General features: G+C 38.9%; 1 protein-coding gene across 1 annotated transcript in view; it reads right to left on the minus strand.

The window, feature by feature from the left end:
• The window catches only part of LOC110889013, a 32,324-nt gene that overhangs the window by 3,558 nt on the left and 5,787 nt on the right, over nucleotides 1–22,979 (minus strand). The gene's annotated exons all lie outside the window — the stretch shown is intronic.

Consider the following 22,979-nt stretch of genomic DNA (forward strand, 5'->3'; position numbering starts at 1 on the left):
AGTCGGTCTCTTCCCAGGTACGTAAGTTAATTATGCACTGAGAATGGTTAACTTCATTTGTCATTTGATTTGAACTGTAATTTGAAATGTGTGTCTATATGGGATAGGAACTATATTTATATGGTATATTGGCCTTTAATAATCACACGTCATTTGTTATTGGCAGTCCCACCTTTTTTTATTCCTCCTACCAGTCTCACCTTTCAACTATTTTTCCACCAACGGTTCTTAGTTAAAAAAATTTACCGGAGTTAAGCTTTTTCCCGAATTGCAAACTGACGATTTAGGGCTTTTGATCAGAACGAAGATATGAGTCTACTGCTGTAAAACTTAACTCGAAACGGTGCTACAAACGACTTAATTTTTGTTAATTGGAAGTTTAAACAACCGAATTGAAGCACCGTTTTCGTCGTTTGGAGCACAATTTCAAGGTAAGTTTTACATCATTCGAATCGTATCCTCGTTCTGATCAAAAGCCCTAAAATGTCAGTTTTTAATTCGGAAAAAACTTAACTCTGTTAAGTTTTTTTTTTTTTTTTTTATGAGGATCGGTGGAGGAAAAAATAGTTGAAAGGTGGGATTATCAGGGGAATAAAAAAAAATGTGTGACTACCAATGGCCAATGACGTCTAGTAGAGATTATTAGAGGCCAATATCCCTATTTATCTTGGCTTGTATTAGGATTGTTATGAATGTCAGTACTCTAGGATGGCAGGCAATGGTTTATTATGCTTACCATTACGGACACGGGTGTGGAGGGATGGGCCTCCCCCCATTTTTTTAATTTTTTTTAAGTTTTTTTTATTTTGTCAAATAAAATATGCAATATATATATGTATATAACTAAAATTAATTTAAACTCTAAAATAATTATTAATTCTTACATTACATTAGAAAACTACCTAAACTTAAAAAAATTAATTAAAAAAACTACTAGTCTTCATTCGGCATGTCATCATTGGGTTCGTTTTGTGCGTTGTTCCAAATGTATTCCACCAAGTCTGCTTGAAGGCTTTGATGTGTGCATTCGTTACGTAAGGAGAACCCATTTAAATCTTGTTGTTCTACACTTACCGAAACAGAATTCCGTTAGGCGCATTTTCGTCGTACTCCCAAACCGCTCTACCTTCATCTTCGATGATCATGTTATGCTGCAAGATACAAGTATACATACAATATCGCAACTTCTGTGGTGTAAAAGCACGTGTTGGATGTACAAGGATATGCCATTTTTTTGTAGAACCCCAAAACATTGTTCAATGTCTTTTCACACCCCCTCTTGAAACTTGGCAAACTTCTTTCTTTTTTCGTCTGTCGAGTGTGGAATAGTTTTAACGATTGTAGAGTACATTGGGTACATTCCATCCGCAAGATAGTAACTGCGCCTATATTCCACCCTCGAAACCGTAAAACTAGTGTCTGAACCGGTTGCTGTTATGACATCGTTAAAGATCTTTGATTGGTAGATGACGTTAAGGTCGTTAAGGGAACCAGGAACACCGAAAAAAGCATGTCAAATCCACAGATCTTGTGACGCAACAGCCTCTAGTATTATAGTTGGATGTCCATGATCGGCTCGAGTAAATTAACCTCGCCACGCAGTAGGGCAGTACTGCCACGGCCAGTGCATGCAATCAATGCTTCTGAGCATTCATGGAAAACCATGCCTTTCTTCATGCGCTTGATATAATTTTTGCATGTCATTTGTGTTTTGGTTTCCGCAGATATTTCTTGCTATATAGCTTCACCACCCATTCACAAAACCTATACAAACATTCTCGTGCAGTTCTTTCGGACATCCTTAAACACATGTCCAACGAATTGGGTGTCGTCCCGTATGGCAGTTGGCAAATGGCCACTGTGTATTTCTATAAAGTGGTGAATCCCCTTTTGCCCCTAGCGTCGTATCAAAGTGTGAAAAACGGATCAGACCGCCACAAGTCGTCTGCTATACGTAAGAACAGTCGACGACTCATTCGAAACCGACGTCTAAACATCGCGTCCATGTACACAGGTTCGTCAGCAAAGTAATCGGTCACTAATCTATCATGGGCACCTAAATTATTAACACCGAAAAAAATATAACCTTCTCGGTCTCGGTTTATGACAGCTTGCCTAGTTCGCGGTTGTGACGTCGTTTCTTCATCTTCTTCATCCTCCATGATCATCTGTGCTGCGTGCATTACGGCGTTCGCAAAAAACAAATCGCCCTCACCCGACGAACACCACGATGGTGAAGAGAACATGACTAAAACTTTATAAAATGTAAAGTATTGTATAGAAAAACAAGAGAGATTCAAAAAATTTGGGTTGAAATGGGGGGGTTAAATGGTATATATTTATATAGTAGGAGAGAAATTTTTTTTAAACTAGTCGTTTCTTAACGGCGTTATTCTTGATTTTGGCCAGTCTTGGGCGTCCGAGGCAAGCCGAAGGCGACTGCGCCAGCCCTAGGGGGTGGTGTGCTGGCCCGGCCCCAGAGCCCACTGGCCTAGGCCAGTCCCCATACCGCGTAGCTTGAGAGTCTAACCAATTATCAATCCTATAAGTTAAAAGGATGTATTTCTTTTTCTTTTTCTTTTTCTGTTTTTGCATGTTGCTCTTGTACAAAACATGGTGTGGGGACTTTTCATGAAGAGCATTGTTTAAAAGGGAGCTTTAGTCATTAAGGGAGTTAATATTCACACATTCCTCCTCTCTATCTCTCTATACATACATAGATATATATAGAGAGGGTGGGGAGTTGGCTACAAAGTCTATTTTTCCTACAAAGTGTAAAAAGTCATAAAACACCATAATATCAACTATAAAACACATTCAAAACCCACAAATAACATAGTGAAGATTACTAAAACACCATATTTGTGGGTTTTGTGTTGTGTTTTGGATGATAAGGCTTTGCTTATCGAATGACTAACATTAGTGTGTTTTATATTGATTATCATGTTTTATTTTATATTCATAGTTGTACGATGATGTGTTTGAAGTTTTTAAGAAGTGTTAGGGTTTGAATATTTGTGGGTTTTGAGTGTGTTTTATGGCTAAAATTGTGGTGTTTTATGGCTTTCTACACGTTGTAGGAAAAATAGACTTTGTAGCCGAACCCCACCTTATATAGAGAAAGACAGAATGAAAAAGGCTGTTGGAATAAAATGTAGGGATATGAGAATAGTGGAAGCCTTGTACAAATGGGAGTATCTTTTAATTTGGAGAGAGATGATAAATGAACACGCAAGGAAAAGGACATTTTTTTGAACTACAATGATAATTTAAGGAACGAAGGAAAGAGCTATTCTGCAATTGTGTGAGAGGCTCATAAGATATATAAATTTTTTTTATGAAAATCTCACATAGATATCTTATTATTATAAAGCTATTACATGTTAATGGATTTCTAAGATTATGAAAAGAGAAATATTGTTGACGTTATTTATATGTTACGTTTTGTCCAAAGCACTAACATATAGAGGTGTTAAAATAGACAAGAGGGGTATGAGAATAGATAGAGCCTAAAGATAATCCACGATTCAAATTAACTAGAAGTGTTAAAAAAATAAAGTGCTTTGAACTGTTAAAAAAAAGATGTAATTAAACAAAATGCATTATTAGGAGATAATTACTTTAACCCAAAAAATGAAGATAACTACCAAAATTAGTGGCTACTTTATTTACCAAAATACCTTTTGCTCAAAAGGAAATCTATATCTATCTATCTATCTATACATCCTAATAAAGAACATACCTAGGTGCCACATGACACTTTTCTAGCCACCATTTCACACATGGCATTTTTTAGGCTACAATTTGACACATGACACTTTTCTAGCCTCCACAAGTTCTTTTTAAGGACCCATTTAACAATATGGACCCGTTTAGGAATAATGGTTAAAAAAGATGGAACTATATAAATGTTATAACCCGACTTCACACCAAACTTCAATCGTCACCTCCCTTATTCACATTCTCTCTCTGGAGAAACCCTAGGTGCCTCCCTCTGAATGAATGACGATGTCATCTTTTTCACACATAGAATCTTTCTTCTGCTTCCTAACAGGCCGTCGTTTCACAGCTCCGACTCAAATGTTGGCTTCTCTCTCTAAGGAATTTGTAAAAGCCTCTTCAAGTTTCGTTATGAATTCGATCCTTCACTCGCGATCTAGTGGTTTGCTCCAGAAACCCCTTTCTCTCATCCAATCCATATGCTCATTCTTCTTAAATCAACAGGTTTGTATACACTCTATCCTTCATCCTTTTTATGTGGATTTGTCTCAATCATGTGTACAATTCCTTCAAGCAAACTAAATATGATTGTTGATTCTGTTAGATTTTTTATATTGATTATAATGTAATACTCTTGAAAAATTAGGGTTTCGATTCGATGTTTTAATTCCCTAATCATTCACTCGCTCTCTGCCTCTAATTCACCCCTCCGTGAATCCGATTCTGATCTTTGTCTTCGTAATAAATGTTAGATTTTGTCGATGAATCAACCAAGTAAGTCATGTATTTGTTGATTAGTCATGTTTTATCTCAATATTATTGGTGGTTGCAACGTAAGGTTCGTTGGAGATGTTATCTTCAGCCCAGCCCACTAAGGCTAGCCAAGAATTAGAGAAAAGAAGGGAAAGAGTTTGGCCGACCCTAACCCCCCTAATGGGCTTTAAGTGTTTTAGGCCCAGATGTTTAGTTACATGTTTAGCAAGGGACTAACCCTAATTCTAGCCGATAAATATATCTCTTTTACTTGTAATAATTATCACCCAATAAAATACAAACCCTAGTTGCCCCCGTGGACGTAGGTTACACACTGTGACTTAACCATGTAAATCTCGTGTCTACTTTTCTTATTGCTTTTGTTTATTGATATCGTGTGTGTGCTCTAAATCCTAACAACTAGTATCAGAGCTCTGGCTCTTGATCAAGAACACACATCAGCCGCCTACCGCCTCCTGCCTCCGGTCGTCGCCGCAAACCCTAATTAGGGTTTTGCCACCGCCAACTAGCCATCGCTAGGGTTTCCACCGCCGACACCCACCTGCAAAAGTGTTCGCAGCTTTGTTCCAGGGCAACCGGGTACTGCTGCTGCCACCTAACCCAGATTTGGGTTTTTCCAGCCACTGCCTACCACCTTGCCGGAACCGCAGAACCGCCGCCACCGCTAACTAGATTAGGGTTTCTAGTTGCCGCTCAATCAGAAGGTTTCTTTACCGATTTTTGCTGCTGTGTTTTTCGGATTTCCTGCCCGTTTTTTGAGTTAGAATTGAGAAGTTTGATAGGAAGAATTTTGGATGGTGGAAGATGCAAATCAAGGATTTGCTGATACAGAAGGATTTGGATGCAGCCTTAGAGTCTCCTCCTGCACCTATAACAGATAAGTGGACAGCCATTGACAAGAAGGCTATGTCAACTGCTCACTCTTTCTATGAATGTTAGCTACAATAGAACAAACCTCAACATGAGGAATCATAGAGGCTTTGTCAAATATGTATGAGAAGCTGTCTCCTGCCAACAAGGTGTTTCTGATACGGGAGTTAGTCAACACCTGCATGAAAGAGGGAAGTTCTGTTATTGAGCATATTAATTTGTCTCACTTATCTCGTTTGAATTCACTAAAATTCAAGATAGATGATGAACTGCAAGCATGCCTGCTCTTGTCCTTATTACCTGACAGCTGGTTAGAAACTATTACTGTAGTCACTGGGGCAGTTAAGACCCTCACTTTTGCTAAAGTTCGTGACTTGGTATTGAAGGAGGACTCATGAAGGAGGAATTCTGAAGAGACAAGTCCGTTGCTCAATACTGAGGGGAGTAGGAGAAGTAATAATGGAGGTGGAAATAGAGGAAGGTGAAAGTCAAAACGAACAAGCAAGTCAAGACCAGCAAAATATAGAAAAGATATACAGGTCTGGAACTGTGATGAGCATGGGCACTTTAGAAGTCAGTGGACTAAACCTCCTAGAGACAAAAAGGAGGTTAATGCTACCACAACTTCAGATTCAGAGGATGCACTTATTTGTTGTGTCAAAAATACCGTTGAAGATTGGATTATGGATTCAGGAGCATCGTTTCATGCTACTTCTAGCACAAAGAAGATGAAGAATCTACGAACAGTAACTTTGGTAAAGTTCGTTTGGCTAATAATCACAGTCTTGATATTACAGGAGTTGGAGACATAGACTTAAAAACACCATTGGGAACCATTTGGACCATGAAGAATGTTCGAGTCAATGCTGGTTTGAAGAGGATGTTGATATCCATTGGTCAGCTTGATGATCATGGATATGATGTCCACTTTGGTAGAGGACAATGGAAAATTGTTAAGGGCAGTATGGTCATTGCTAGAGGAAAGAAAAGGGGTGCTTTATACGTGGTTGAAGTGCCAACCGATGGGGTTAATGCAGTATCTATTGGGCCAAGTCTATCAAAGTTATGGCATCAATGACTCAGCCATATGAGTGAAAAGGGGATGAAGATGCTCGTTACCAAGGGAAAGCTTCCAGAACTGAAACAAGTCAAGTCTGAGTTTAGTGAACCGTGCATCCTAGGCAAGAAAAAGAAGGTGACTTTTGAGAAGACGGGGAGAGCACCAAAAGCTCAGAAATTAGAGTTGATTCACTCAGACGTGCACGGGCCGACATCACTTGCTTCACCTGGAGGATCTCGCTATTATACGACCTTCACAGGCGATTCAACATGCAAAGTATGGGTTTACTTTCTTAAACATAAATCTGAAGTTTTTGATAAATTTAAGAAATGGAAATCTGTTGTTGAACGTGAAACTAATTTGAAGGTGAAATGCTTGAAGTCTGACAACGGAAGTGAATACATCAGCAAAGAATTTACAGATTATTGTGCCGAGAGAGGGATTAAGATGATAAATACAGTTCCAGGAACTCCGCAACAGAATGGGGTTGAAGAGAGGATGAACAAAACACTATGTGAGAGAGCCAGGAGTATGAGATTGAATGCAGGGGTCCCAAAAATATTCTGGGCTGATGCAGTTAACACCGCAGCTTATCTTATCAATCGTGGGCCTTCAGTACCGTTGGGATTCAAGATTCCCCAAGAAGAATGGAAGGGAAAAGTAGTTGAGTAGGATCACTTGAGAATCTTCGGGTGTAGTGCTTATGATATTAATCTTGAAGGTGACAAGTTAGACGCAAAACAAAGTACACGCTCGTTGTATATGGGTCTGATAAAATGCGCTACAGGCTTTGGGATCATGAAATTAGAAAGCTAGTCAGAAACAAACATGTCGAATTCAATGAAGCAGAGCTGTACAAAGACAGGAATTTGGAGAAGCGAGAGGTTCAAAAAGAAGTGGTTTAGTTTGACACTGACGGTCAAAAGAATGAACCAATTATATAGAACCCGAATCAGATTCTGAAGATGACACACGACCAGAGTTTAAAGGTGGATATCATGAAACAGGAGAAGTCTCTGACAGTGGGACTCAGAGCATGGAGTAGAACAGCCTTCACAGCAGCCTGACCCGTCTGAGAATTGGGTTAGGAGATCCACCAGAGTTAGTAAACCGCTTAATAAATATAATCCTTCAGTTAATTATATTCTCTTGACAGAAAACGGTGAACCAGAAAGCTACTCTGAGGCAATCAAGATGAAAGATTTTCCCCAGTGGGAGCATGCAATAAAGGATGAGATGAACTCTTTAGATAAAAACAAGACTTGGGTCTTAGTAAAGCTTCCGCCAGATAAAAGGGCTTTACAAAATAAATGGGTCTTCAAGGTCAAAGAAGAACACGATAGTTCTAAACGGTACAAAGCTCGTTTAGTAGTCAAGGGGTTTCAGCAGAAGAAGGGAGTTGATTATAATGAGATTTCTGTCCGGTGGTGAAGATGACTACCATGAGGTTAGTTCTTAATATTGTAGTCGTAGAAAAGTTGCATCTAGAGCAGTTAGATATGAAAGTAGCTTTTCTACATGGTGACCTAGATGAAGACATTTATATGGCAAACCTAGGGGATTCAAGGTTGTTGGGGAAGAGAACTGGGTCTTCAAATTGAAGAAGAGTTTGTATGGTCTTAAACAGGCACCTAGACAGTGGTACATAAAGTTTGAGAGCTTCATGGAGAGGTCAGGGTACAAGAGATGTCAAATGGACCATTGTTGCTATTTGAAAAAGTTCAGCAACTCTTATATCATATTGTTACTTTACGTTAATGATATGTTAATTGTAGGTTTTGATATGAAAGAAATAAGGAGGTTAAAGAAGCAAATGTCTAAAGAATCTGAGATGAAGGATTTGGGTCCAGCCAAACAGATACTCGGGATGATTATAACTAGAAGCAAGAAAGATGGCTCACTGACACTATCCTAGGAGAAATACATCGGGAAAGTGTTAGAGAGATTTACTATGAACAGTGAGAAGACCAAGCCTTGAAACACGCGTTTAGGACGCCACCTAAAGCTTACTAAAGACTAGTGTCTCGGAATAGAAGAAGAAAAAGCTGATATGGCTAGAGTTCCCTATGCATCTGCTGTAGGAAGTCTAATGTATGCTATCGTATGCATGAGACCTGACATAGCACACGCAGTTGGAGTTGTCAGTTGCATTATGTCAAATCCGGGAAGAGAACACTGGGAAGCAGTTAAATGGGTGCTTCGTTATTTAAAGGTACATAAAAGATGGGGTTGTGTTTTAAATGGAAGGATGTGGTTCTCAAAGGTTATACAGATGCTAACCTGGGTGATTGTAAAGAGACATTTAAAAGCACTATAGGGTATGTCTTTACAGTGGGAGGAACAACAGTGAGTTGGATGTCCAGACTTCAAAAAAATGTGGCTTTATCTATTACAAAGTTGAATACACGGCAGTAGCTGAGGTCAGTAAAGAGTTAGTATGGTTGAAAGCTTTTCCGAAAGAGTTAGGGAAGAATCAAGTTGACTACCCATTGTATTATGACAATGAAAGTGCAGTGCAACTTGCAAAGAATCCCGTTTATCATGGGAAGATGAAGCACATAGGGATGAGGTATCATTTTGTCAGAGGATTGATCAATGAAGGATCATTCAGTTTAAAGAATGTCCCAGGTGCTATGAATCCAGCAGATATGTTTACCAAGGTTCTGGTGCTGGATAAGCTGCATAGCTTCAGCTGGCCTTTAGGAATAATGCTGAGAAAGCGGGGTAACTTAGGAGTTTTGAAGATCAAGGGGGATTTTCATTTACAGAAGTACAAAAGAGATGGTGCAGTTCAAGGTCCGAAGACACCAAGTGGGAGATTGTTGGAGATGTTGTCTTCAGCCCAACCCATTAAGGCTAGCCAGGAATTAGAGTAAAGAAGGGAAAGGGTTTGGTCGGTCCTTGTAGGTCCCTTTTCGCGGAGGATTACGAACCTAAACCTTGTTATACTAACCCACTAGCGAGTGCGGAATCCAAGCTAGTAGGCAAACCGGGATGAGACAAGTATAAACACAAACACACAAAGGTTTCACCGATTAACACAACTTGTATTAATGCAAATGAAGGTTTCGGTTACAAGCACAAAGTTTACAAATCTAACTTGCAAACTCTCTAAGTGTGTGTGTGAGTTTCCGGGCAGAATGCTCTCAAGCTTTTTGGATGTGTGTGTGTTCTGTCTCACCAGTCTACCCAAACTCAACACATGCATGGGTATTTATATACCCAGCTCATGATGCCTTAATCGAAGGATCCGATAGATGGTCCGAAGGATCATCTATCGATCACAAGTTGTTCGAATGATCAGCATTGACCTCGAAGGATCATCCTTCGAGGTCTAATCAGTCGAACCATATCTTTCGTGCACCTCGAAGGATCAACAGCATCCTTCGAGGAGCTATCCTTCGATCAGAACATCTTTCACTATTTTACCAACTGTTGTCCAAGTCAAACCGGAGGATGGTTGACTTGGTCAACTTACAACACTAAATAGAACATCGTACATACAGACCGAATACAGACAAAGTACAGACACAAGTGCACCAACAAACTCCCCCTTGGCTGTAGCTTTGTCTTTATCTTCTATTGTTGTAGACTCGTCTTGAACTTCGACGGTCTTTGGTCTTCGAGTTATCAAAACTCTGATGTCCTTTCAAGTCTTCAATGTCGGAGGATCTTCAAAGTCTTCACGTCTTGCAAGCAGAGAGTGTCTCAACAAACTACCCGTATCATGTAGGAAGTGTGTTGACAAACTCCCCCTTAACATAAGCTCCCCCTTGAGTTATGCTCGTGAATAACTTGATCTTTATGAAGTGAGATCCTTGTGGTGTTGATGATGGCCAACGGCAACTCGATCATTTTCATCACTTGAGCGCCTTCTCGTCGTGTCTTCATTCCAGAGCTTGTCATCGACTATGTTCTCCCAGCCTTTAGAATCTGCACATGCAAGAAATCTAAACGCGTAATGAGAACAACTGCTTGGAATATAGTATAAACAAATGACACACGAATGACCATGTCATAATCAGACACCGTCCGACAGTTTGAAAGTTTAATAAATTTATCAATTTTAAATTCTAACTTTCAAAACATGCAAATTTCGACCGTTTATGAAGATTTAGTCAATTCGGTTTTCGTTCAGGTTTCAGGCAACGAAGACTCGAGCTCCAACATCGTACGATCGAAAATAAAGTAGAAAGAAAATCTTTTTGGCTTTTATAAAGTTTATATTAAAACACACCTAAAATCTTTTTGGTATTTTTGAAAGTAAAAGACAACAATTTAAAATCCTTTGAGTGTTATCAAACGACATCACCGCTAATGTCGTGCTGATATGCACCAAACGACGAAACTGTTTAAAAGAAAAACAATAAAAGTTAAGCAGTAAATAAATATATACAGACATTCTTTTTGCGAGTTTCGAGGGTAAGAGAATCATATCAGTGTACGGTCATGCCAAAACACTCTTGTTGTTCAGTTAGTTAACATTAAGATAAGCATCCTATAACAATTTTCGGTATTGTTGTCCACTTAAGCTCAACTTATCAGATGTAATCATGTTTAGAGGATACGTTAATGTATGATTTATACTTACCGACCGGTGTTCATCCACATCACGACACATTCCCGTATCAAGGTATGCACGAGAGCTCATCTTACCGGTGAGTATACCGATTATCATCTGTTTGACCGTATAAATTGTGAGATACTCACTTATTTTGAATTGAAAACAAGCCCTTTGTGATAAAATCACTTATTGATGAGGAACTTGATTTTCATATGCATGAGGGCACAGGTGCAAGTCCGTGAACAGGTCAGTACTTCCGTACAGCAGAGAGACGAACTTGACACCCGGAAAAATGTGATATTTTTATCACTTATTTGTTTTGGACATGTGATTGTTTATCACTTATTGAGGTCGAATGCAGTATGTAATATGTACACGTATGTATAGTATCATGGAAGATCTAGACTTGCGTCCCCGTTATTTTTCGGTAAAAGATACAACCATGATACCCAGATGATAAGCAGCATAAAGACCAAATATCTCAGAACCTCGGCAATCTATCAAACGAAATTTCGGTACTAAGACCATATGCCAATGAATGGTTCCCACCTGGTCTTCAGTCGATTAAGATTTATATCACCCTGCACACTTTAAAATGATTGTGAGCCTACCGATACATCTTATATAGAGCTGCTTATCGTTTTGCATTTAAGGTTTAAAGAGGTTTGGATAGACCACTGATGTACTATCATTTTCTCTTTTGCTCGCCAGGAAACTCATTTTTGTTTTTCTATTGTTTTTGTGTTTTTGAAATTTTTCGATGTTTTTGGATTTTCAGATTTTTGAATTTACTCCCCCTAAAATCAATAAACCAAGACAAATTTAAAACACAAAGGTATTTACAAAAATGATTTTCCGATGTTGGTTTACTCTTGCTTGACCTTAATGCCATTTACCAATAATAAGAAGTCAAATCTAGATTTGTCAAAAGCTTTGGTAAATAAGTCGGCACGTTGGTCATCGGTGTGGACCTTAACAACATCGATTAGCCTTTTCTCAAAGCAATCACGTATGAAGTGATATTTGATTTCGATGTGTTTGGTCTTTGAATGCTGCACAGGATTTCTAGTGATATCTAAAGCAGCAGAATTATCAACGTAAATAGGAGTAGTTAGGAATTCAAAACCGTAGTCCCGCATTTGTTGTTGGATCCAAAGAACTTGGGAGCAACAACTAGAGGCAGCAATGTATTCAGCTTCGCATGTTGATGTAGCTACACACGTCTGCTTCTTGCACTGCCATGTGACTAGGCGATTTCCTAAGAACTGACATCCAGCCGTTGTGGATTTACCGTCGATTTTGCATCCGCCAAAATCAGAATCACTGAAAGCTACCAATTCAAAGTTATTATCCCTAGGGTACCACAGACCGGTGTCAGGGTACGCCTTCAAATAACGAAAAATCCTTTTAACATCAGCAAGATGTGAGGCCTTCGGGTTAACTTGATATCTGGCAAGCAGGCATGTTGGGTACATTATGTCTGGCCTTGATGCTGTGAGGTACATAAGAGATCCGATCATAGCGCGATAGTTTGAGGGACTAACAGCTTCTCCCTTCAAATCTGGAGTAATTCCGTGATTAGTTGGCAATGGGGTACCAATGGGCGTTGCATCAGACATCTGGAACCGGCTCAAGATGTCACCAACATATTTAGTCTGATGGATGAATATCCCAGACTCCGTTTGTTGTACTTGTAGGCCCAAGAAGAAGGTCATTTCCCCCATAGCACTCATCTCGAATTTATCCTGCATAATGCGCTCGAATTCCCTACACAAGACATCATTAGTAGAACCAAAAATAATGTCATCAACGTATACCTGTACCAGAAGAAGATCTCCATCTTGTTCCTTGATGAAAAGAGTACAGTCGATAAGACCTCTACGAAAACCGTTCTCCAGCAGATAGTGAGATAAGGTTGCATACCAAGCTCGCGGTGCTTGATGAAGACCATAAAGAGCTTTGTTTAGCAACCAAACCCGATCGGGATGGATAGGATCTTCAAAACCTGGAGGCTGTTCGACGTACACCTCTTCTTCAACCACACCGTGTAAAAATGCACTTTTCACGTCCATCTGATAAACCTTGAATCCTTTGAAGGACGCATAGGCTAGAAAGATTCGAATTGCTTCGAGACGTGCAACAGGTGCATAGACTTCGTTGTAGTCGATCCCTTCAATCTGACGAAAACCCTGAACGACTAAACGTGCTTTGTTTCGGATAACAACTCCGCGGTCATCCTTTTTGCATTTGAAAACCCAACGGGTACCAATCTTCTTGTATCCAGCAGGTTTCTCTACGAGTTTCCAGACACCAAGCTTCTGGAATTGTTGCAGTTCTTCCTGCATTGCTTCAACCCAAGCATTATCTTTCAAGGCTTCTTTCCACGTTCTTGGTTCTTCTTGTGAGACATAACACGCGAAGGACCAGTCGTTTTGTTGCCCGGATTCTCGAATAGCTGCATACAAGCCTGCATTGTTGTTGTTTCGCAACATGTTTCTTGTTTGAACGCCATTTTTCACATTTCCAATGATGTTTTGTTGAGGATGGGTATTATGAATCCTTGTTTCTGGATTATCTGGAACTGGAACATTTATACCCAGATTGTTGAGATTAAGATCAACAACCAATTCAAGGCCCGGAATTGACGAAGAGGATGATGCAGTAGCCTCAGCTGTTCTATGAGCATCTACTGGAGGAGTACCCTCGGAAGTACCATGAACTGCTGTAGTAGGAGCTTCCTGATCTGCATCTAGAAATTCATCATCCTCTGAAGATTCGTTCAATTCGTTTGCATCATGAAAATCCTCATTGTTGAGAGTATTATTGTTCACCGAAGAAGATGGTTCTTGATTAACAAGAATTGGACGAACCACCGGTGAAACTGTTGCATTGTCACTCTCGAAAAACATCCTAGCCGCAGCATTTTCTTCAACGGCTTCAACATTGATCGAATTGAAAAAGTCATCGTACTCAAACATCCAAGGTTGACCCGGATTTTTGACTGGCAAGGTGTGCCTTTGTACTCTGACCTCAGACCATTCCTCGACCCTTTTAGTCTCTAGATTCCAGACTCGTAGGTTAGGGGTGGCATACCCAAGAAAGTATCCATCAATTGCTCTTGCCCCAAACTTTCCATTAGGATCGATGATCGTGCATGGAGCTCCAAACGGTTCTAGATAAGACAAATCTGGTTTCCGTTTTTGAAGAAGCTCAAAGCAGGTCTTGTTGTGCCTTTTGACTGTAAGGACTCGGTTCAATGTATAACATGCAGAGGCCACAGCTTCAGTCCAGAATGGAATGGGTAGCTGCGACTCTACTAACATTGTCCTAGCAGTCTCGATCAATGTGCGGTTCTTACGTTCAGCGACACCATTCTGTTGAGGAGTATAAGCTGCACTAAACTCATGAAGAATACCCTTTGAAGTGCAGAACTCTGCCATGGAATGATTCTTAAATTCAGTACCATTGTCGCTACGTATCCGCCTAACCTTCAACTTATACAAATTCTCAATCTGAATGATTAAGTTTTTGATAATACCAAAGGTTTCACTCTTGTGTGCCATGAACGCAACCCAAGAAAATCTTGAATAATCATCAGTAACCACGAGGCAGTATTGGTCACCCCGAATACTCTTGTGCTTGACAGGACCGAACAAATCCATGTGCAAACGTTCAAGAGGAACTGCCACTGTGTTGATCTTCTTTGTAGGGTGCTTCTTCTTTGTTTGCTTTCCTTTCTGGCACGAAACACAGATGTCTTGAAGATGGAAATTTTTGAGGGGAACACCATTCACTAATTCATTTGAAACCAAATGATTCATTTTGCGTAAGTGAATGTGACCCATTCGTCTGTGCCAAGAGATAGTGTCTTTTTCTGTGGCTTTGGAAACGAAACAAGTTGCTTGTGCAGACGTAGTAATAGCCTGGCTCATGTCAAGGACGTACAAATCATTTATCCTTGGAGCCGACAAGAGAATCCATTCTTTTGGAATTTTGAAGCCGGGTTTCAGCACATAACATCCATTAGCATCAAAGTGTACTGAGAACTGCTTGTCACAGATTTGAGAAACACTAAGAAGATTGTGATCAAGTTGTTGCACAAAATTGATCTTGTCAAAGCTGACAATCCCGTTAGATATCATTCCTTCACCCGTAATGTATCCACCTTTATCTCCAGCAAAAGCAACATAACCTCCTCTAATAGATTTAACGTCGTAGAGAAGCTTCATGTCGCCCGTCATGTGCCTGGATGCCCCACTATCAACAATCCAATGACTACTGATAGTTCCTCCTGAAGCACCCTGCACATGAACTCAAATGAATTAGTTGGAGATGGGGACCCAAGCCATTGTGGTCTTGGGTCTTCCATTTTCATCAATGACAATAACTTCTTGTCTTTGATGGTTGGTGAATTGTGATGGTCCCCCTGATTCAGTAACCGATTTAGGTTTCCATGTCTGTTTTGTTTTACCAGTATCTTTCTTTAAAATTTTAACTTCTTGATTGTTTGTAATTGTAGAAGTTTCTGGTTTTACCGCAACAGATTGTTTTTGAACCACATCAGTTTTAACTGCTTTTTCAATTTTCTTGACCTGTTGCCTTTTCTGTTTCTTTTCCCTTTCTTTTACAAGTCGGGGATCTTGTTTTGTGGAAACAGTTGGCTTATGGTCAGTTTTGCCACGGGGATCATCAACCTTTCCTTTTTGTTTATGAAGATATGGACAATTACGAATAATATGTCCAATGGTTCCACATTCAAAACATGATCTTCGTTCTACAAACCCCAAAGAATCATGTGATCGTCTAGCCGATGAAGTTGAACTTTGTGAACCCGAGGTACTAGGTTTTGAACTGCTTGGTTCATTTCTTTTCTCGACAATAGCTTTCTTGACAAAATCTAAGTTAGATTGATTTTCAAACTTTTCAATTTTGTCCGTTCCCGTCGATTTCACAAAGTTAACCTTTTTCTTCTTCTTTTGGTTCGGCTTCTTGTTAGCTTGAGCCGGTGGTTTACCTTTGGGTTTGGTGTGATTTTGCTGTGTTGGCACTGTTGGTAATTTCTTGTTACCAAATTGTTTTCGAATTTCAGCCTTTGGAATAGGAGGACACTGTGTAACTGTAACTTTAGGTCCTGCCTTTCCCAATAACTTACTCGTCGAATTCTCAAAGACTTTGCAGATTAAGGATTGATTAACATTCTTAATGGGAAAATCTTTGTCAGAGTAGATTTTATCATCACCAACGAGAGTGTACAGCAAATTCACACTCTCCGGCTCTTCTTCAGATGAGGACTCAGTTGCAATAGTCTTAGCGGGTTGTACAGGGGGATCACATAGAATGTGATTCTCAAGAGGTATGTCCTCATTTTTGACTACCGCATCAGACTTTGCTGGGACAGTATCATCAGATTCATCATCAGACGAATCAGCATCCTCAATCACAACTGGAGGATCTTGATTCTGTTCAGCACTCACAAATGTATCTGCTGGCACATCTGAATCTGAGGATACTTCCTTTTGGTATCCGAGTCCTGCAGCAAACTCCTTAACATCTAGAGGCACAGAAGGTTCAAAGAATACCCTGTCCTCTTCATCAGGCATGGCGTCATAATTATGTCTCACTGGTGGTGGACACTTCTTGTAGCCTATGCATGTGACATCTCTCTTTTCCTTCTGAACATCAATGATGTGATCTAACACATAGCTAGAGCTCAAATAACTGTCTAGCTTGAGTTGGATCGCATCACTTTCGGTTTTCACACAAGCCATCTCTTTTTGCATTGTTTCAAGACGAGAGATATACAAATTAATGTCCGTCTGTTTTCTTGAAACCATTTTTGTCAATTCAGTTTTATCTTTCTTTAATGTTTCAATCATTGACGTAAATTCTTTTTCATGGTTTTCATGAAACATGTTGGCTTCTGTGCATTTTGAGAGATCCACAGTCAATTTCTGATTGTGGAGAAAGGTCACATCATATTTTTCTTGCAAAGCGTCATGCTTACTTTGCAAGTCACTCAAATTCTCATTCACAGTAGTATGTTTGTCTTGCAGGTCAAACAAACTAGCTTGTAAAGCATCATGTTTGCCTTGCAACTCAGACATACTTTTCTCAAGATCAGCACATCTAGCATGCAACCTAGCACATTCATCACAATTAACAGCAGTGGGTTCATCGACACATACCTGACTTGATGAACCGTCGACATTAGCCATAAAGGCTGAATGGAGAGAAGATGAAGTATAAGCAGCTTGATCCACCAAAATAGATCTTCTTTGAGTTTCTGCTGCAGCTTCCTCCAAAAGTTCATCAATATCTGCATCGATTGCTGCATTTGATGTCTCACCCATATAATCATCACCAGAATTGGATGATTCTTCATCAGCACTCCTGCTATAACCAGAAGAGTCTTCATCTTCAGACGATTCACCACCACTGGCAGAAGATTCTCTACCACTGGTGTGAACTAACTCTTTCACAATTTGAGCAAAACATGCTGTTCCATCAGGAGCATCACCACCCAACTGGATTGACCAGTCACAACCTTCATCCACCTGAACTGCAAGTGCTCGGTTAGTTTGGTTATTTGTAGGCACCAATGAACGCTCAGTGTTTCTGTTCTGATTCTGCTGGTTGCCTCGGTTTCTGAAGGGATTTTGATTCCCGTGCTGTGCTGGCTTTGTACATTCCCTTTTAAAGTGACCCCGTTCACCACAGTTGAAGCACTTAACAGCCTGCTTATCGAACCCATACTTGGTGTCTCGCTTACTTTCCAAGCTGGTTCTGCCAGTACTTTCCATCCAATCCTTTGCTCTTCTCACAGCACTCGCAAAGGCCCACTTGATATCCATCAAGTCCATCTCTTCCTTATCAATCTGCCTGTAATCTTCTTGTGTCAGATTAATGTTTCCAATCTGACCCTCTATCAACCCACAGTACGCGCTCACTACAGTGTTAAGTAGCTCCATGTGTTCCTTAGCTACTTCTACACTGACTTTAGAGAAACTTGAAGTGTCAAGCTGTACTGTATTTGGCTTTGATTGTTGACCTGCAGCAGATGATGTTCCTCCATAACACGCATATTGTGGTTGTTGAGCAGGAGGAGGAGGAGGTGGTTGTATTGGATTTCCATACAGATCTGTGGTTGGAGGCGGCTTTACAGGAACTTGCACTGGATTGCCATACATATCCGTGCTTGTGACAAACGCTGTTTGAAGTGGAGCATGTGAACCGGCTTTTGCAGATGAAGAAGTGGAGGTGCCATAATACATCTCTGGATTCTGTGGCACTGCAACTCTCTTTGCCTTCAACGTTTCTTCCTGATCCTTGTTCTCCAGAAGCTGCACGAAATCGTTGATATTTGTAGTTTTCAACGTTCCGTTGTACTTCAAGATTTCCAGGAAGTTATTCCATTGAGGAGGCAATGCATCGGCAAACTTCTTTACCACCTCTGTTGGAGTCGTTGTGACTTCAAAGTTGGTCAGCTCAGTAAGTAGATGATAGAAACGGCTTGTCATATCTCCCAAGGACTCCTTATCCATACATGTGGAGCCATCGAATTCTTTCTTCAGTAGATCTCGTCGTAGTTGACGTGTGGCTTCATTACCTACTCCTCTTGTCTTCAATGCATCCCACAGCTTCTTCGTAGTCTTGAAACTGACGAACTGATGATAAATATCCTTGCTCAGTGCTTGAGTGAGAATAGCATATGCTTTCTTTTCTAAGTCATACGTCTTCTTTTGATCATCAGGAAGATCGGCAAATGTAGCTGTCGAAGAAGCAGCAACCTCGATAGTTTGATCGAATTCCGTAGTGAACCGCAACCACAACTCTGTATTTTGACCAAGAATGTATGTATGGAAACGATCAACCCATCCCGGATATTCATTAAGATGCATCAACTTTGGAGGCCTGTTCAAACTTCCGGTTTCACTTTCGCTTAGTAGAAGATTTTGAATACTCGGAGTTTGATTTGAAACAAACGCCCATTGACCAGCTGGAGTGGCATTTGTTTGTGAGGATGTAGATACCGGAGATTCGGCCCATGATGGAGATTGACTGGTATTCATGTATTTTCCACTGTCTGGAGCCGGATTTCCCCACCAACTCGGATTCATCTTTGACAAGAAAAATAAATTCTATGTCCAAGTCACGAAAGATGATGAGCACCCGAAAGATCACACACAGTCGAAGGACCCTAGTTCGAAAGATCTTAAAAGAAAACAGAAACTTGTTAGCAATAAAATGACCACAATCGAAAGATCAATTATTGTTCGAAAGATCAACAGTACTCGAAAGATTACTGTTGAGTCTCGAACAATGATTTCGAAAGATTCAAGAGCTCGAAGGATTCTCCTTTGAAAGATCCTTATCTTTCGAGCTAAATCCTTATCTTTCGGACACTTGTCTTTCGATTAGATTCCTTTCTCGAAGGATATGATTCAGACTTCGAAGGATGGGTCGAAGGATAACAATCTTTCGAGCCTTCCTTAATCGACAGATGTCGGAGGATAGTCTTTCGATGTCGAAAGATATCTTTCGAGAGGTTCTGACACAAACTGATCTGATGTGAAAGGTTGGTGAAAAGGTGACAGGTTGATAAGTCAACTTTCGGCAAGATGGTATGTGCAGGCTGTCCTTTCACCACCAACTTTGAAAATTTTGCCAAAAATGATCAACCTTATCTTCAAACCAGTCACCGGAAGTTTAACCGGAGCTTTCGCCGGAAAACACAAAGTTACTCAAAAACAAGTTTTTAAGTTACCCAACCCCACTTTAAACACTCCCGGTTAGTTTAGACACGTTTTTACTCAAAGAAAATGCAAGAAACTAAGTAAAAACAGGTGCAAAACCAAGTGTTTCAACACACCAAAACTTGTAAAAACCCGGTTTTAAACAAGGTAAAGAGCCAAGGCTCTGATACCACTTGTAGGTCCCTTTTCGCGGAGGATTACGAACCTAAACCTTGTTATACTAACCCACTAGCGAGTGCGGAATCCAAGCTAGTAGGCAAACCGGGATGAGACAAGTATAAACACAAACACACAAAGGTTTCACCGATTAACACAACTTGTATTAATGCAAATGAAGGTTTCGGTTACAAGCACAAAGTTTACAAATCTAACTTGCAAACTCTCTAAGTGTGTGTGTGAGTTTCCGGGCAGAATGCTCTCAAGCTTTTTGGATGTGTGTGTGTTCTGTCTCACCAGTCTACCCAAACTCAACACATGCATGGGTATTTATATACCCAGCTCATGATGCCTTAATCGAAGGATCCGATAGATGGTCCGAAGGATCATCTATCGATCACAAGTTGTTCGAATGATCAGCATTGACCTCGAAGGATCATCCTTCGAGGTCTAATCAGTCGAACCATATCTTTCGTGCACCTCGAAGGATCAACAGCATCCTTCGAGGAGCTATCCTTCGATCAGAACATCTTTCACTATTTTACCAACTGTTGTCCAAGTCAAACCGGAGGATGGTTGACTTGGTCAACTTACAACACTAAATAGAACATCGTACATACAGACCGAATACAGACAAAGTACAGACACAAGTGCACCAACAGTCCTAACCCTAATGGGCATTAAGTGTTTTAGGCCCAGATGTTTAGTTACTTGTTTAGCAAGGGACTAACCCTAATTCTAGCCTATAAATATATCTCTTGTACTTGTAATCATTATCACTCAATAAAATACAAACCCTAGTTGCCCCCGTGGAGGTAGGTTACACACTGTGACCTAACCACGTAAATCTCGTGTCTACTTTTCTTATTGCTTTTGTTTATTGATCTCGTGTGTGTGCTTTAAATCCTAACAAGGTTTAGGTATAAGTCATGACAGTGTTATAATTCAATATATTTATTTCCTTCATAGAATTTTGTTATGATCATCGTAAACGTATAACGGATCTATACCTCGAAAACATATAATTATGTTCAACCCGCGAAGTTTGCGGATATTAGAACTAGCTTGATTTTTAAAAAGCGAGATGCACACAAAAGCAACGAGGTCTAAAAATGAGGCGCGAACCGCAAAAGCGTTGGGCTTTTCGTACCCGAGGCGCAAGAAGACTATGTAAATTTTTGAGTTAATTACACAAATGGGTCCTGTGGTTTATACCTAATTTCGCCTTTGGGTACTAACTTTATTTTTTAACAGGTTTAGGTTCTATGGTTTCAATTTTGTGACACTTTTGGGTACTAACACCAAAATTAGTTAATTAATGACTAAAATACCCTTGTATTTTTTTAAGTTTATCAATGTAACACATTTGGGTACTAACACCTAATTTTATTTAAGTTTAAATCAATTTTACAAAATCTATTTATTTTTTTTTATTTTCATCTTTTTATTATATCTCTTAATTAACATAAACTCTGTTTATTTTTTATTTTCATATTTTTATTAAATTTCTTATTTAACATAAAATCTATTTGTTACACCGGTATTTTTTTTTAAATAGACATTTTAAATAAAATCTACTAGCTATATAGTTTTATGTAAATCAAATTTCTTACTCGTTTTAAATAATGTAAACCTTACTCGTTTTCAATTTTGGATTGAAATGATTGATAATAATAAAGATCTTTCATGTAAAAAAATTTAAGCCTTTTTTTAACTCGTTTATTTTTTCATTTACATTTTACTATTTTAGAAAGATATTAAATTTACATAAAACTATATAGCTAGATATTTTAGATAAAACTATATAGCTAGGTATTTTAGATAAAACTAAAAAAATTTAAGCCTTTTTTTAACTCGTTTTTTTTTTTTGTAAAAAAGATATTTAATTTACATAAAACTATATAGCTAGTAGATTTTACTGGTGCAACTAGTAGATTTTATGTAAATTAAATATCTTTCTAAAATAGTAAAATGTAAATGAACAAAAAAACAATTAAAAATAGCTTAATTTTTTTACATGAAAGATATTTATTATTATTATTATCAGTCATATATATCCAAAATCGAAAACGAGTAAGGTTTACATTATTTAAAACTAGTAAGAAATTTAATTTACATAAAACTATATAGCTAGTATATTTTATTTAAAAAATCTGTTTAAAAAACTACTGGCGTAACAAGTAGATTTTATGTTAAATAATAAATTTAATAAAAATATGAAAATAAAAAAAATAAATAGACTTTATGTTAATTAAGATATATAATAAAAAGATGAAAATAAAAAAATAAATAGATTTTGTAAAATTGATTTAAACTTAAATAAAATTAGGTGTTAGTACCCAAATGTGTTACATTGATAAATTTAAAAAAATGCAAGGGTATTTTAGTCATTAATTAACTAATTTTGGTGTTAGTACCCAAAGGTGTTACAAAATTGAAACCATAGAACCTAAATCTGTTAAAAAATAAAGTTAGTACCCAAAGGCGAAATTAGGTATAAACCACAGGACCCATTTGTGTAATTAACTCTAAATTTTTATATATAACCCATATGTTTTTAGCATCCCTTATCCAATATATAGTTATAACTAAGGTTTATATATGATTTTACCTACATGTACAAGCCAAAAAAAACCTATTGTCTAACACTTTCATGCATAAAAACACCCAAAATACATAAGGCGCACGCCTCAGACCTCAAAAAACCCAAAAAATGTGCTTTTCTTGCGCTTTGTGGAAAAAGCGCGCCTCAGGTGCCATGAGGCGCTGAGACATGCCCCTTAGTGCGCCTCGCGCCTCAGGCATGCTTTTTAAAACCCAGAGCACTAGTCTAATATAAAAAAAAATGAGTGGTTGAAAATGATTGGGTAATGTTGGAGCTCAATTTTAGTGAGAGAAACACAAGAGAGAGAGAAGACCCAAAACCAAGCTAACTTCCATTAACAGACTCAACCGTTTATAACGGTATTATAATTATTACAAAACTAACACTAAGGTCCCTGAACTATTACAGAATTGACATATTAGTCCCTAAACTACTACAAAACATCTCAAAGTATTTTCTAATCTAACAATACTTCCC

This window comes from Helianthus annuus, chromosome 11 (assembly GCF_002127325.2).
Source record: "Helianthus annuus cultivar XRQ/B chromosome 11, HanXRQr2.0-SUNRISE, whole genome shotgun sequence".
Lineage (NCBI taxonomy): Eukaryota > Viridiplantae > Streptophyta > Magnoliopsida > Asterales > Asteraceae > Helianthus > Helianthus annuus.